The sequence below is a fragment of the Propithecus coquereli genome, unplaced genomic scaffold (assembly GCF_000956105.1).
Source record: "Propithecus coquereli isolate 6110/MARCELLA unplaced genomic scaffold, Pcoq_1.0 Scaffold120, whole genome shotgun sequence".
In the NCBI taxonomy this organism is placed as follows: Eukaryota; Metazoa; Chordata; class Mammalia; order Primates; family Indriidae; genus Propithecus; species Propithecus coquereli.
Genome location: NW_012136081.1, coordinates 1,614,688 through 1,628,650, shown reverse-complemented (window position 1 = coordinate 1,628,650; position 13,963 = coordinate 1,614,688).

The window sequence follows — 13,963 nt, the reverse complement described above, 5'->3', positions numbered from 1 at the left end:
ATGCCATAGCAACATGTCCAGGCAACAGAGCGAGACTCTGTCTCAAAAAAAAAAAAAAAAAAGATGGCATCTATAGAAACGTCTAGCCTAGCACGTGGCAATAGTGGGAGCTGGGTAAATTTTAGTGACTCTTCACTCTAAAACACAAGGCCTGGAGCTAAAGCAAGAAGGGGGACCCGGAAGAATTCTCTGTGTCTATCCTGAAGGGGACCCAGTTTATGGGAGGAGGTGGGACTCTTGGGAAGGGAGGTGTCCAGAGGACACAGCAGAGGAAGCCCATACTTCCTTGGCAAGGTGACTTCCGCTTCCAGCCCTGGCCCTATCTGGAATCCATCCATCCGCCCTCGTGTTTATCCATCCACCCATCTTCCACTCATTTATCCACCCCTTGCCTATCCATGCAAGCACTGTTCATTCATTCAGCTCTGTGCTGGGTCCAGCTAGGCCCTGGGGATGCAAAGTCCAGCAGGGGAGACAGGCTTTGGGTTCAGCCTTGCGGTAAGTGCCCTAAAGAGGTAGGACCACCGTGCTCCTAGAGGGGAGAATGAGGAGTTCTGCTTAGGAGGGGACATTTGAGGGGATCCTCCGAGGACGAGAAGGTGCTCAGCACGCATCGAAGGTGAGGGCGGGCCGTCATGCAGATGGCCCAGCATGTCTGGAGGCCGAGAGGGAAAGTGAGACCCCAAGTACTCGGTACAGAGTACAGAGGGGGCTGGGCCACGGTGGACCGTGTGTGCACGTGTGTGATTTCACAGCCCCCCTCTCAGAGCAGCCCTTCCTGCTCACACCCCCATTTTGCCAACACCACCTGCCCTGCACTCATCTCGCCTTGTGCGCTGGTCGGGACAGTATTGTCTGATCAGTGACTGCAGGGAGCTGCACCAGGAAGCTGCCACTCTTGGCCAGGTGATTATCAGCGCGCGGAATGTGACCTTGGATTTTATCAGAGCCCCATCAGTGCAGGGACCGCGCACCTTCCTTATGAGGCCACGGGAGGACGGGCACCACCAGTTGGGCAGCAGGACACCAAAGTCAGCTGAAAAGCTAAGGCACAGACATGGGGATGACACCGAGGCAGCAGCCCCATGGTCCTGCCTTACCCACTCCTGGAAGGATTTAACCCCTTGAACATGTGAAGTCGCAGAAAGGACACCTGAACAAGTGTGTGACTTCTGAGTGGGTGACTCTGCTGTCAGTGTGGTTTACGTCTGAGTGTGCGTGGCAGTGTGTGCATGACACCCAAGAAATCAGCTCAGGTTGTTGGAGTCTGTTGGTGTCTACACTGCTGTAGGCACCCTACATCAACTTGGTCAATTTTCCTTTCCCCTTCTTGGCTGGGCGGGTGGTGCGGCCCTTCCCAGAACATTCTGGATTGTGGGTGTTGATGGAAATCACTTAAAGTAGCTAAAGCGTATGACCACCCTTTTATCTTCCCACTTACTCACTTGATGGCTGTGACTCTAAGGGCTCTTCAGTCCCTCCAGGACCCCTTGGACCCCAGGACACATTGGTGCCAGCTCCTTCCCACTCTCCACCTCCCAGATGTGCTCTTCTCCCTCCTTGCCCAGTTTGAGGCCTTTGAAGCCCTCGCAACCCCCCGTCCTCTCTGCTTTGGTCACATTCACTGGGAACACCCCATCCTGGTTACATCTGACTCACTCTCTGCCTGCTCTGCACCTGCACCCCTGCCCCTGGATGTGCCTGCAGAGTCACATGACCTTACTGACGCCATGTTGTGAGGACATTCAGGCAACCCTATGGACAGGCCACATGGTGAGGAGCTGAGTCCCCCGGTCAACAGTCAGCACTAACTTGCCAGCCCTGTGAGTGAGCCACCTGGGGAATGGGTCCTCCAGCACCAGCCACGCCTTCTGAAGACTGCAGCCCCAGCTCACATCTTGACTGCAACCCCATGGGACCCCCTGAGCCAGGACCACCCAACCAAGCCACTTCCAAATTCCTAACCTATGGAACTGCATGAGATGATAAATGTTTATGGCTTTAAGCTGCTAGGTTTTGGAGTCATTTGTTACATAGCAATAGATAATCAATACAAATGACCAAGTATGGGCCGAAAACCCACAGGTGTCTCCAATCCGCACCTGGCCCCTGAACTCTAGTCTTGTATTTCCAGCTGCCTACTTTACACCCACATTTGTGTGGTCAAGAAGCATTCCAGATTCTCAACATACCCCAAACGTAGCTCCTGGTCTTCCTCCTCCAGCAGGCCTCGCTTTGAGTACAGGCAGCTCCATCCTTAGTCGCTCAGGCCGAAAATTGAGGAGTTAGGTTTTTACTCCTGTCTCTCTCACACTCCACCTCCACTCTGTCAGTAAGTCGTGTTGGCTGTACTTTCAAAACAAACCCAGAATCCAGCCTGGCCCAAGACCCTGTCATCTTTCCCCTGGATTATTGCAGTAGCCAGTTACCTGGTCCCTCTGATTGCATTCTTGTCCCCTTTAGCAGTCAGAGTAGTCCTTGTAAAACACAAGGCGGGCCACGTGACAACTGTGCTCACAGCCCTCCAAGGCTCCCATGTCTCTCAGAGTGACAAGGTCACTATCAGGGCCTTGACCTCATCCCTCCTCCTCCCCCTCTCTGGCTGCTCCAGCTGCCCCAGCCTCCAGCGTCCCGTCCCCAGAACCTACCAGCTTCTCTCCTACTCCCTGGAACCTGTTCCCCCAGCTGCCCACGGGGCTCACTCCCTCAGGTCCTTTGTGGCTTTGCTCAAATGTCACTCCTCAATGACATCTTCTTCCTCGACCACTCTACATAAAATTGCATTCCTTCCCCTCCCTGAGCCTTCCCCTGCCCTCCACGGCTTCATTTTCTCCACTGCGTCTACCCCCATCTGACTTGCTCATTATTTCTTGTCTCCTCTCCCAGACTGCAGGTCCCACCAAAGCAGGCATCTTTGTTTTATCCACTGCTGAAGCCCCACAGTCAGAGCTGTGTCTGGCACCTAGGAGGTGCACAGCGAGCATTTGTGGACTGGATGCAGAGGTGGCCTACACCAGCACAGCTCCTCAACACCCCTCCTCCGGCTGTCGCTGTCCAAGGGGTGTCCAGGAAAACAAGAGATAGAAGAGGTGGCCAAGGAAGCCCCGGGAAACAGACCCCTCTGGGTAAGCCTCACTGGGATTGCTGAGCCAGGCATGGGCAGCTCGTGAGAGGGGAGGGGGCATCTAACAGATCTCCAGAGCTGGATGTTCCCAAAGAAAGATGCTGCAGGAGGAAGGAAGGGGCTGCCGGGCTGCCTGGCCACTCTCTCGGACAGGAATAGCAGGGCTGCTGAGCGGGGCACTGGTACTCAAAGCTGCTTCCACTGGGCCTCTGAAGCCAGTCTGGGGGCCTGGGGAGATCCACTGGGGACCAGATAACGATTGCCAACACCCACTGGCCGCCAGCACTGTGCGGAACCCACAGTGAATCACTCAGTCCTCCCGAGAGCCTTCTGAGGTGGGCACGATGGTCAACCCCACGTTACAGATGAAGAGGTGAATCCGGTCACTCGATCAAAGTCACACAAGCTAGCAGGTGGTGGAGCTGCGATTAGAACGAGCTCCTGCACCATAGTCACGAGGCTATCCCACCTCTCATCACCAGGCAGGGGAGAGGCATCGCGTTCTGCCCCTCTCGAGAGAGATGGTACCTGGGGGGACAGAGGAGCCTGGTTTGCCAACCCAGCCCAGGGCCTTGATGACAGGCCTAGAAGATCTGGGCACAGCTTGTGACTGACATGGTAACCGCCTTTGACTAACAGATCTGGGGGAAACGTGTGTGAATTAAAAGTCTCGGTAACGCCCTGGGGCCCACGTAGATGTGCTGTGGGCGCTCCCATGAAAAGGACTGCCGGGCCGGGCTTGGCTGGGCTGGTACTGCTTGGATGCGGCGTCCACCGGAGTGGCTGCAGGGACTGAGCTCAGGGCAGCCAATATGGGGGCCCCGAGCTGCAGGGCCATGGCCAGGATGCATGTGGGGCATCTGTAAGTGCTTCTGTGGTTTGTAGATAACTGGGTAGCGGGCTCTGCAATAGCCTCGATTTCCTGCAGCCAGACCATATTAAGGTAACCAACTTGCATGCCTTCCCAGGCTGAGAGGCCTTTAGAGGAAGCAGGCTCAAATAGGACCTTGCTGAAGACTATGTCTTATTGATAGAAGTCCTTAAATGGGTAAATTGATTTAAACATTTAGCTGTTGACCCAACTATGATCAACCTCACTGTCAGATGATTTCTTTTGGGAAAATGGCAAGACTGCTCTTTGTATGGCTGGGCCCCTGCTCAAGGATAGGTCGGAAAATAGGGGGTGGGGGAGGCCTGGGACCCCTACAGCCATCAGGCGAGGAGGGTGGAGTCTCGGGAGAGGTGGGCTACTAAGTCAGGGATGTTAGCTCAGCTCAGCCTGAAGCTGGGACATAATCAAACCTTCACTAGTAAGTGTGTCACCAGTTGTTTTGCTGGGCATGGTACCCTAGAAGTCTGATGTAAGTCAAGCCAGGCCTGAGGAGGAGCCCCAAACCTGAATTTCCATCCTCTTGGCTGGTGTCTCCCTACAGGAACACAGGGCAAAAAGATCATCCCTGGCCCTTTTCATGTCACGCTAGAGGATTAGCAAGGGAATTCTGCTTGATTGATCTTTTACCGTTGATTAGGCCTGGACTCTGTACAAAGTTAGAGGTTACATTACAGAAAACTGATTAAAATGCAAATGATTTCTGCCCAGTAAATAATATAAGTCTTGGGGTTACAGACTTTTAAAAAGATCGCCCTATAGAATATTAATCAATTTGGTATCTAATTTAGCAATCTTCTATCAGGATTCTTTCCTCTTTTGTCCCCCTTGACTGTATATGTGTCTGGTTTTTGGCATTCCCATTGGTGGAGGGGGTTGGGGCTCACAGAAGGCCCCAGGAGACCCTGGGCCAGAGGGTTCTCTAGTGGGGGGTGGATGGGGCCAGATGCATCTCCAGGCCTGAGGAGTGTTGGGTGTCAAGCCCACTACCTCTCTCCCTGACACCCTGTGACTTACAAAGGGGAGGGGGGCTTATCCAAGGTCACAGGTGGGTAGTGGCTCTTGCCACTACCCTAGTATTCTTCTGCACTTTGGAGTTACAGCAGGAGCCTGGATCTTTCTGGGGAGAGGCTTGGGCCCCCTTCCAATCCCGCCCCAGCGCTTATCATGGGAACATCGCCCTTGAGCATGTCTCTCTGTTTCTTCGAGGCTGACACCAACCAGACCTGGAAGCTTCTCTGAGATGGGGGAAGGGCAGGGCCATGTAGGGGAGTAGATTGGGGACAGGCAAACAGAGGGAGCTGGGATGACATCAGAGGGTGGCCCAGGGGCTGAGCTCAGTGTGGATTTGGTGACCTCCTGCTCCCCACCCCCACCACCCAGGACCAGGACCCATAGACACTGGGTGGAGCCGCAGCTCAGCTGCGAAGTTTATTGCTGGGACCTAGAGAGGCGATAGCTGATGGGACATCCTCCCGAGGACGTGTCCGGACTCTGGCCTTGGGCCTGGCCAGGGCTGACTCTTGTCCCTCTGGTCGTGGGGCTGGTCAGGCGGCATGAGGAGCAGGGCTACGTTCTGGGAGCTGGGATGCTGCGGGCAGAGGCACAGGAGCACGAATGAGCAATGCTGGGCAGGTGTCCCCCCTCCCCACCTGCCACTGCTGCCCATGCACCTGGAACAGGGCCTGGGCTTCCTGCTGGATGGCTTTCACTTCCTCCTGGATGACTTCCACTTCCTCCTGGATGGCCTGGGCTCCCTCCTTCAGGCTCTGATACAGCAAGGTGGGCTGGGCAAAAGATTGCAGGGCCAGAGGTGGGCAGCTGATGGGGCAGGACAGCGTGGGGCCCCTCAAGCACCGGAGCTGGGCTGGCAGCAGGGAGGAGGCAAGACAAAGGAAGGGGGTCCTGGGCTTAGGGTCTCACCAGGTTTTGTAGCTTCTCCCCGAGGGCCAGGTTGTCTATCTGGGTACTGCTCAGTGACTCCCGAAGCCTAGAGTTGAAAGAGAGACCGCCCCTCCTCAGTCCCCGGGCTCTTGTCCCAGGCAGCACCCCTCCACACACTTTTCCCGCACCAGCCACCTGGTCCTATAGCCACCTGGGATCAATGTGTCACTAAGAGCTTGGTCTTTTTGTCCTGGTAAAATTACAGGTGGGAAGGGAATTTTCTCGCTGAGTGACTTGTATCAGGGGCCCCAGACAGAGACTAACCATGCTTTTTGTTTTCCTTAGCAAGAACAGGGCAGGCTGCTTCTATGGGCTGAGCTAGGAACCCTCTGAGGTCCCCTTTGGAAGGGGGTGGTTGGCATAGAGCTAGCCAACCCTTTGAGCTACAGTTGGGGCTATGACAGGGTTCTATGTGGTTCCAGGCCGGTGACAAGGTCCATGCTGGAACCAGCCCTGCCCGAGCACTCCAGGTCAGCTGAGTATGAATGAAAGAGCTGATCACTCAGACCCATGGCCTGGGCACCCACATGCAGCCCTTGGGGAAGGGTGTCACACCCCACCCCACCTCAGGACCTCTGTCACCAGGTAGGGCTCTGACCCTGGCATTACCACAGAGTGGCAAGTGGCCATGGGAACATGCAGACCCCAGCCCCAGAGCCTGACACCCAGAGAACAGACCCCCCCCCCAGACTGAACCACCCCTCAAGTTCTTGGACAATTAAAGGCGCAGGTCCCTGGTTGACAGCTACTAGACTGCCTACTAACCAGGCATGTGGGCTCTGACCTGAGAACCAGGCCTGGCCTCAGTCGGGGGAGGCCCTGCCATCCTACCTGCCCCCACCTGCCGGTGGGTCTCACCTCATACAGTCGTTCTGCAAATGCCTGATCTCCTTTGAGGTCCGCTGGGGACCCCAGTCTTCCTGATCTAGGAACCGGTATTCCTGGATCTCCAAGTCCCTGGAGCAGGTGGGCAGTGAGAGTTGGACCAGAAGGTCTACAGGCTGGACGAGGGGTGTGGGCAGAGCAGGGGCGCCCAGCCTGAAGCCCAGGCTCCTTCAGTACTGTCTGGGCCTGGGCTGTGCACAGCCGAGGGCTGAGAGCCCGCTCAGGTTTGAATGCTCCTGGGCAGTGGCGGACACCCTGTGCCTCCCTGCGCTTTACACAGACACACGCTCATACACACTCACACAGCCTTACGAGTCAAGGTCTTTGGGCTCGGTGGGCTCAGACGTGCTCAGGAGTGTCAGCAGGAATGTGACGGTAGGTTCTGGCTGCAGGCTCAGCTTTTGCTCTGAAGAAGGAGGCTTTGCAGAGAAGGCGCCATGGTCACTGAAGTGGCATGAGGCTGCTCACCCAGGAGGCTGGGTTCTCCCATGCCATCTCCCTGTTTTTCAGGGGCTCTGTCCTCTGTGTCCCCCCACCCCGTGGAGGAAGTGGTGGTAGGTGTGAAGGAGCCGTCCAGGTGGCGCTCCAGCTCTGGAGCCTCCTGTGCCTGTCCTTCCGGCCCTGGGCCAGGACTCCCCAGCAGCGGGAGGCTGGGGTGTGGCAACTGGGGGCTCAGGCCTCCACCCAAGCAGAGGAAGTTTCTCCAGCCCTCCTGCTTCCCCTGCAGGCTGCGTTAGGAGGCCCCGGGGCTTCCTGTCACCTCTGTGCTGGGCTCCTTGGAAACCTCAGGGTCTTCGGGCTTCTGCTCCTCAACAGGTTCCATCACTGGCTTCACAATGGGCTTGGCGTGGGCTCTTCGTCTGCCCCTGGGGGACTGAGGGAGACAGAATCCTGCTGGTGACCACACCCACCATCCCCCACCCCATCTGTCCTTTCTAGCCTGGTTTTCTTGGGGCAGCCTCCAGCCTGTGGAGCCTCCGTCACAAGCTCTGTCCAGCAAACCAGACCCCTCAAAGTTAAGGTTGCCAGATTTAGCAAATGCAATACAGAATGCCTGGTTCAATTTGAATTTCAGATGAAAATGAATACTTTTTTTAGTGTAAGTATGTTCCATGCAATGTCTGGGGTATACTTACACTAAAAAACTATTCATTGTTTACGTGAAATTTGAATTTAACTGGGTGTCCTGTATTTTATCTGGCAATCCTACCAAAGCTACAAGCTAATAGTATTTTGTAAACTGAATCCTTGCAAATGCAAAGTGGGGGTGGGGAGTGGGGAGGACAATATTTAAAGGGATCCCATAGAAGTTTTGTAAAAAACTGGAGAATTCATCCTATGTTTGGTATAGAAATCATCCCTCAAGCCAGGCACGGTGGCTCACGCCTGTAATCCTAGCATTCTGGGAGGCCGAGATGGGTGGATCGTTTGAGCCAGGAGTCTGAGATCAGCCTGAGCAAGAGCGAGACCCCATCTCTACTAAAAATACAAAGAAATTAGTTGGACAACTAAAAATACATAGAAAAAATTAGCCGGGCATGGTGGCGCATGCCTATAGTCACAGCTACTCGGGAGGCTGAGGCAGAAGGATTGCTTGAGCCCAGGAGTTTGAGGTTGCTATGAGCTAGCCTGACACCACAGCATTCTAGCCTGGGCAACAGAGCGAGACTCTGTCTCAAAAAAAAAATAAAAAATGTAAATAAATTAAAAAAAAACATCTGTCAGATGGACACTGAGAAACAAAGGGCAAAGTGCTCAGTGTGCTACTCAAGACCCTCCGTTATTGGCACCCTTGTTTTCTAACCCACCCGATTTTCCATCACCCTCGAACAAGCCTCTGCCCAGACCAACCAGGGGCCTCACTTCCCGCCACCATCCCAAATTCATCCCTACAGCCATCTCTTGGCCAGGTTGTTCACGCCCCCTTCCCTCCCCATTTGCTGCCAATCTGAATCCTGCCTACTTTTATCTGCTGAGCAAATGCCCCTCCCCCAGGACCACATTGGAATGGTCCATAGTGGTGCCGGAGCTGGGCTGACCCTGAGGACGTTTCCATCTCTGGGAGGTGGTGTGAGATGTTCCACCAAGGCGGCTTGAAATAGCAGCTCCTCCCCAAGTCACACAAAAACTGAAGTCATAGAATTGTCACCATTTTTCATCCTCAGATTTTTCAGAACCCGGCACATCTGCTGGCCAAGTGACCTCAGATGTGGTCCTTCTTCACACTGAGCTCCATCTGGGCCTCTGAGAAACCTGTGGGCTGTGGCAGGGCTTCTCTGTAATGTGCTCTCTGTGTAATATTGAACTTTTCTGGGCAGCCTAAAACCACACGATTCCTGTCCACATGATTAAACATCTCTGCAGAGGGTCCCGTAACCCCAGAGACTCATTGAGCTCCAGGGTGGTGTTGCTGCTCTAAAGCATGCAACTCTGTCCCCAGGTCTGATCTGTCCCAGGGGAGATCTGGCTGCATATAACAAGACCCACAACTAGCAAGAACCATGGCTCCAATGGTTCGCTTTGGAAACTAGGCCTAAAGAAATTACTTCATAGAAAATAAAAAAATTCACATGGAAGACCACAGTAGCCAATTTACACCACTAAGAAAAACTGGAAGTGGCCTAAAGGGCCCAAATATAAGACAAGGTAAGGAAACAAAAATGACTTATTAACATGCTAGGATACAATTCACTCATGCCCTTTCTGTTCCCCAGCAAACATGGTCTGTAGCATAGGCCTTGGGCCAGGTCTTGAGAACCTACAGATGAACATGACCTGGTTCCACCCAGAAGTTCCCAGGCAATGGAGCTGGGCCTAGGTTTGCAGAGGAGCATGGTGAGGGGAGATGAGCTGCTGCAGAAGTCTATACAGAAGCCCCCGCCACAAGAGGGAGCCACATTCTCTACCTAGGAGTTCCAGAAAGACTGCACCAAGGATGTGCTGCTTGATCTCAAACGAGTGAGGTATCCTGGCCAGAGAAGGACGAAGGGCAATCCAGAAGAGGAAACAGTGTCAGGCTTACACTATAAGCAAAAGGAGGACGGTGCAGAAGGGCATGGCGTGCTCAGGTGTGGGTCACCTCACTGGGACACAGGGTGAGTGGACGAAGGGCCCATAGTAGGGCCTGGGCTGTGGCCCACAGGGGACGAGGCGTCATGGAGATCTTTGTGTGTTTGTCTATGTGGTTGTTTGGCCATAGTTTAGAGGGTAGGTGGAAGGAGCAGACCCTGGAGGCAGGAAGCCAAGGGCCTTGGGAATAAAGGAGCGAGGCAAGCCACAACTGCTGCGTGTGACAAGTGTCTAAATTGTGCTAGCACTGGGGAAGGTATACATGAGACCCTGTCACACCACAAAAGCAGGTCTCACAGTGGTCTGTACGTGTGGAGTACCAGTGCACTCCATGAAGGGTTGCCAAATAAAATACAGGATGCCAGTTACATTTGAATCTCAGATAAGCAATGAATTTTTTCTTTCTTTTTTTTTTTTTTTAGTGCAGGTTGAGTATCCATTACCCAAAAGGCTTGTGACAAGAAGCATTATGGATTTTGAGTTTTTTATTTTGGAATGTTTACATTATACTGGTTGAGCATCCCTAATCCAAAAATCCAGAATTCAAAATGCTCCACTGAGCATTTCTGTTGAACGTCACATCAGCACTCAAAAAGTTTTGGATTTTGGAGCATTTTGAATTTTTGGTTTGGGGATACTCAATCTATATAAGTATGTCCCAAATATTGCATGGGACATATTCAAACTAGAAAATTAATTTGTTATTTATCTGATTTGGGACATGCTTATTCTAAAAAAAAAATTAATTTTCCTGAGATTTCAGTTTAACTGGGTATCCTATATTTTTATTTGCTAAATCTGGCAAACCTAACGCCATGCCCACGTGTTGGTGCCTATCAGAGGAAACTGGGAGGCATGAAAAGTTTCATGGTTACCAGTTAGTATATGAGAAGAATGACAAGAGAGATAAGATCAGTGTCCCCTGAGGGTCCCACCAGCCAAGCACAGACAGATGCTTAACTTCAGACTTGGACTGAAGACAGCTCAGGACCCAGATTTGAGTCCTACTCTGCTCCGTACAGGTGGGCAGCCCAGGCACTCAGGCTCAATTTCCCGGCCTGTAAAATGGGTATTCAGCTCCACAAATACTTACTGAGCCCTAAATTTGTTCAAGGCTCTGACCTGAATGTTGGGAAGATACAAAAAGGAATTCCTCCTTTGAGGGTTAATCACTGGGCTGGGTACAAGGAAACTAGCAATCAGTTACTAGGAACTGCTTTGCATGTGTCCATCGACCTTGAAAACAACCCCCAAAGCAACTGTTAGAGAGATGGAATTAGCCCCACTTTTAATAAGTGAAAACCAAGGCTCAAAGAGGCTAAGTGACTCACAGAAGAGTCACAGCTGGGGTCAGACTGACCCCCAAGTGGGTGGCAGTCAGAGAGCTTGATAATTTGTCAGCCACACGGTGGAAGTGCATGCGAGGAAGGCAGCCTGGTCTAGGCCCAGATGTTGGGAGGACCACAGGGCTTGGTCCAAAGCCTCATCTGAAGGGGTGGCAGGCCATGGGGGCTTAGGACCCAGGTGAGGAGGCAGGGTCCGTGGGCTGTGTGGGGAGCCGCCCTGTGGACAGGGAGGGTGAAGTCCATGCCCCAAGGAACAGAGGCAGGTGTGAGCAGCGGCGCTGGCTTCAGTCCTCAACATGCTTGCTAGTGGGACCAGAATTCATGCTATGAGAGGCAGGGCTCGTGCCTGAGGCTGCCGGGCACCCCGGCTCCCATCTCCTCCTGTGCCTCTCCTCCAGGGCACTCGGAGGCTTTCTGAACTCCTGCCCCCAGCTCCTACTGGAGGGGCACAACCTGCCCAGGCTGGGGGGAAACCGCCACATCTGTTTATTCCATGACACGCCTGGCCCCCAGTGGAACAGAGACAAATAATGACTGTGACTTCAACCTCAGGGAACTCACAGCTACCGTACAAAAATGCACGTGCAGAATAGACAGAATAGAGCTTAAAGGTGCTATGATGGAAGTCTGGATGGGGTTCAGGGAGTTAGGGCGTGGTCAGTTCTCCCTGAAGATAGCTATTGTTCATTGAGCACTTGCTATGCACTAAGCACTTTCCTTGTGTTATTTCATCTCACTCTCACCAAAACACTCTGAGGTAGGTATTATTATTATTGTTCCCATTTTATGGGTAAGGAAACTGAGGCACAGAGGCTAATCAACTTGCCTGGGGTCAGGCAACTAGAAAGTGGCAGTGCCAGGATTTAAACCCCATCAGACTCCAGAACCCGTGCTCTCATCCATGATGCTACCGCTGTGGAGGGGGCCGGGTGGGGGAGGAAAGGCGAGCAGCGGCGACACCGGAGCCAGATGCAGGACTCTGCAGGTGGGGCAGGGGCGGGGAAGGGCATGGGAGGCAGAGAACAGTCTGAATGGAGGCTGGAGGTGTGGACCTGTAGCAGCCCCCGGCCTAAGGGGGTTCTGTGCGCCTTGAGACGGGAGGCTCGGGCACCAGCCGTGCCCTTATGAGCCCTGCTAAGGTGTCTGGACCCCCCTAAACCAGCCAGGGTTGCAAACAACAGAAAACGATGGTGGCTAATTTGAGCAAAAAGGAGTTTATTGGGAGGATGCAGGGGAGTCACAGAACTCACGAGAAGAAGAGACTCAAAGGGCAGGAGTCGCGGGGCACTGGTGGGGCGCCTGCCGCGAGAACCACAGTGGGCCCTTTAGTGGGGCCCGAGAGCAGCAGCCTCGTGCACTCCCCACGATGCGCTGCTGCCACCTCCGTGAATCCTCAGACATCTCTCTTCATGTCCCTCCTCAGGTGAAGAATCTGATCAGCTTAGGTCAGGTGCCCAGGTCCTGGCTGCCGGGTCCAGGGGAGGAAGTGTCTGGCCTGTTCCTCCCACAGAGGCGAGCAGGCCTTGCAGACAGCCCGCCTGTGGGGCCAAGAAGCCGGGCAGTCCAAACCCGGCAAACGTCCACCACGCCAGCACACGGACGATGGCCAGTCATCAGAGGTTTTTGTTTTGTTTTATTGTGGTGAAATATGTAACATAAAATGTCCCATTTTAAGGATCTTAAGTCCATAGGTCAGTGGCATTAAGTACATTCACGTTGCTATGCAACCATCACCATGACCTGTCTCCAGCCCTTCATCTTCCTCTCCTGAAACCCACGCCACTGCACACTGACCCCAACCCTTCCCCCTAGCCCCTGACAACCACCGTTCCATTCTCTATGAATTCGACTGTTTTAGGTACCTCATATGAAAGGACTCATATATTGTTTGTCCTTTTGTGTCTGGCTCTTTTCACACAGCATGTCTTCAAGGTTGTAGCAAGTGCCAGAATTTCATTCCTTTCTTTCTTTCTTTTTGTTTTTTAAAGAGACAGGGTCTTCCTCTGTCATCCGGTAGCGCAATCATAGCTCACTGCAACCTCAAACTCCTGGGCCCAAGTGATCCTCTGACCTCAGCCTCCGGAGTAGCTAGGGCTACAGGTGTGTGCCATCACGCCTGGCTAACTTCAATTTTTTGTAGAGACGGGGTCTAGCTCACCATGTTGACCAGGCCGTTCATTCCTTTTAAAGGCCCAATGATATTCCACTGCACGAACGTACTACATTTTATCCATTTATCCACTGATGGACTTTTGTGTTGTTTCCACCTTTTGGCTACTGTTAAATAATAGCCTATGAACTATGAACACGGGTGTACAAATATGTCGCAATCCCTATTTTCAATTCTGTTGGGTCTTACATGCAGAGGTGGAATTATACTGAAAGATTTTAAGCAAGGGAGAAACAGGATCATATTTTGTGTCTTAGGAAATTCATCCTGGCTGCAGTGTGGACAGTTTGGGGACATGAGCAGATAAAAGGAAGGAGATCCACTAGGAGGCTAGTGCACCTGTCCAGTGGCTGTGGGGGTGGAGGGGTGCTGAGCAGGTTGGGGCTGCCCAGACAGGGTAGGTGAGGGAGGACAGAGCTGTAGCTGACCCCAGGTTCCTGGCTTGTGAGACTGGGTCAGCTGGCGGTGACGCTAATGGGATAGAGAGTACAGGAGTAGGCAAGCTGTTGGATAAGTAGTTTGAGATGACTTCTGAG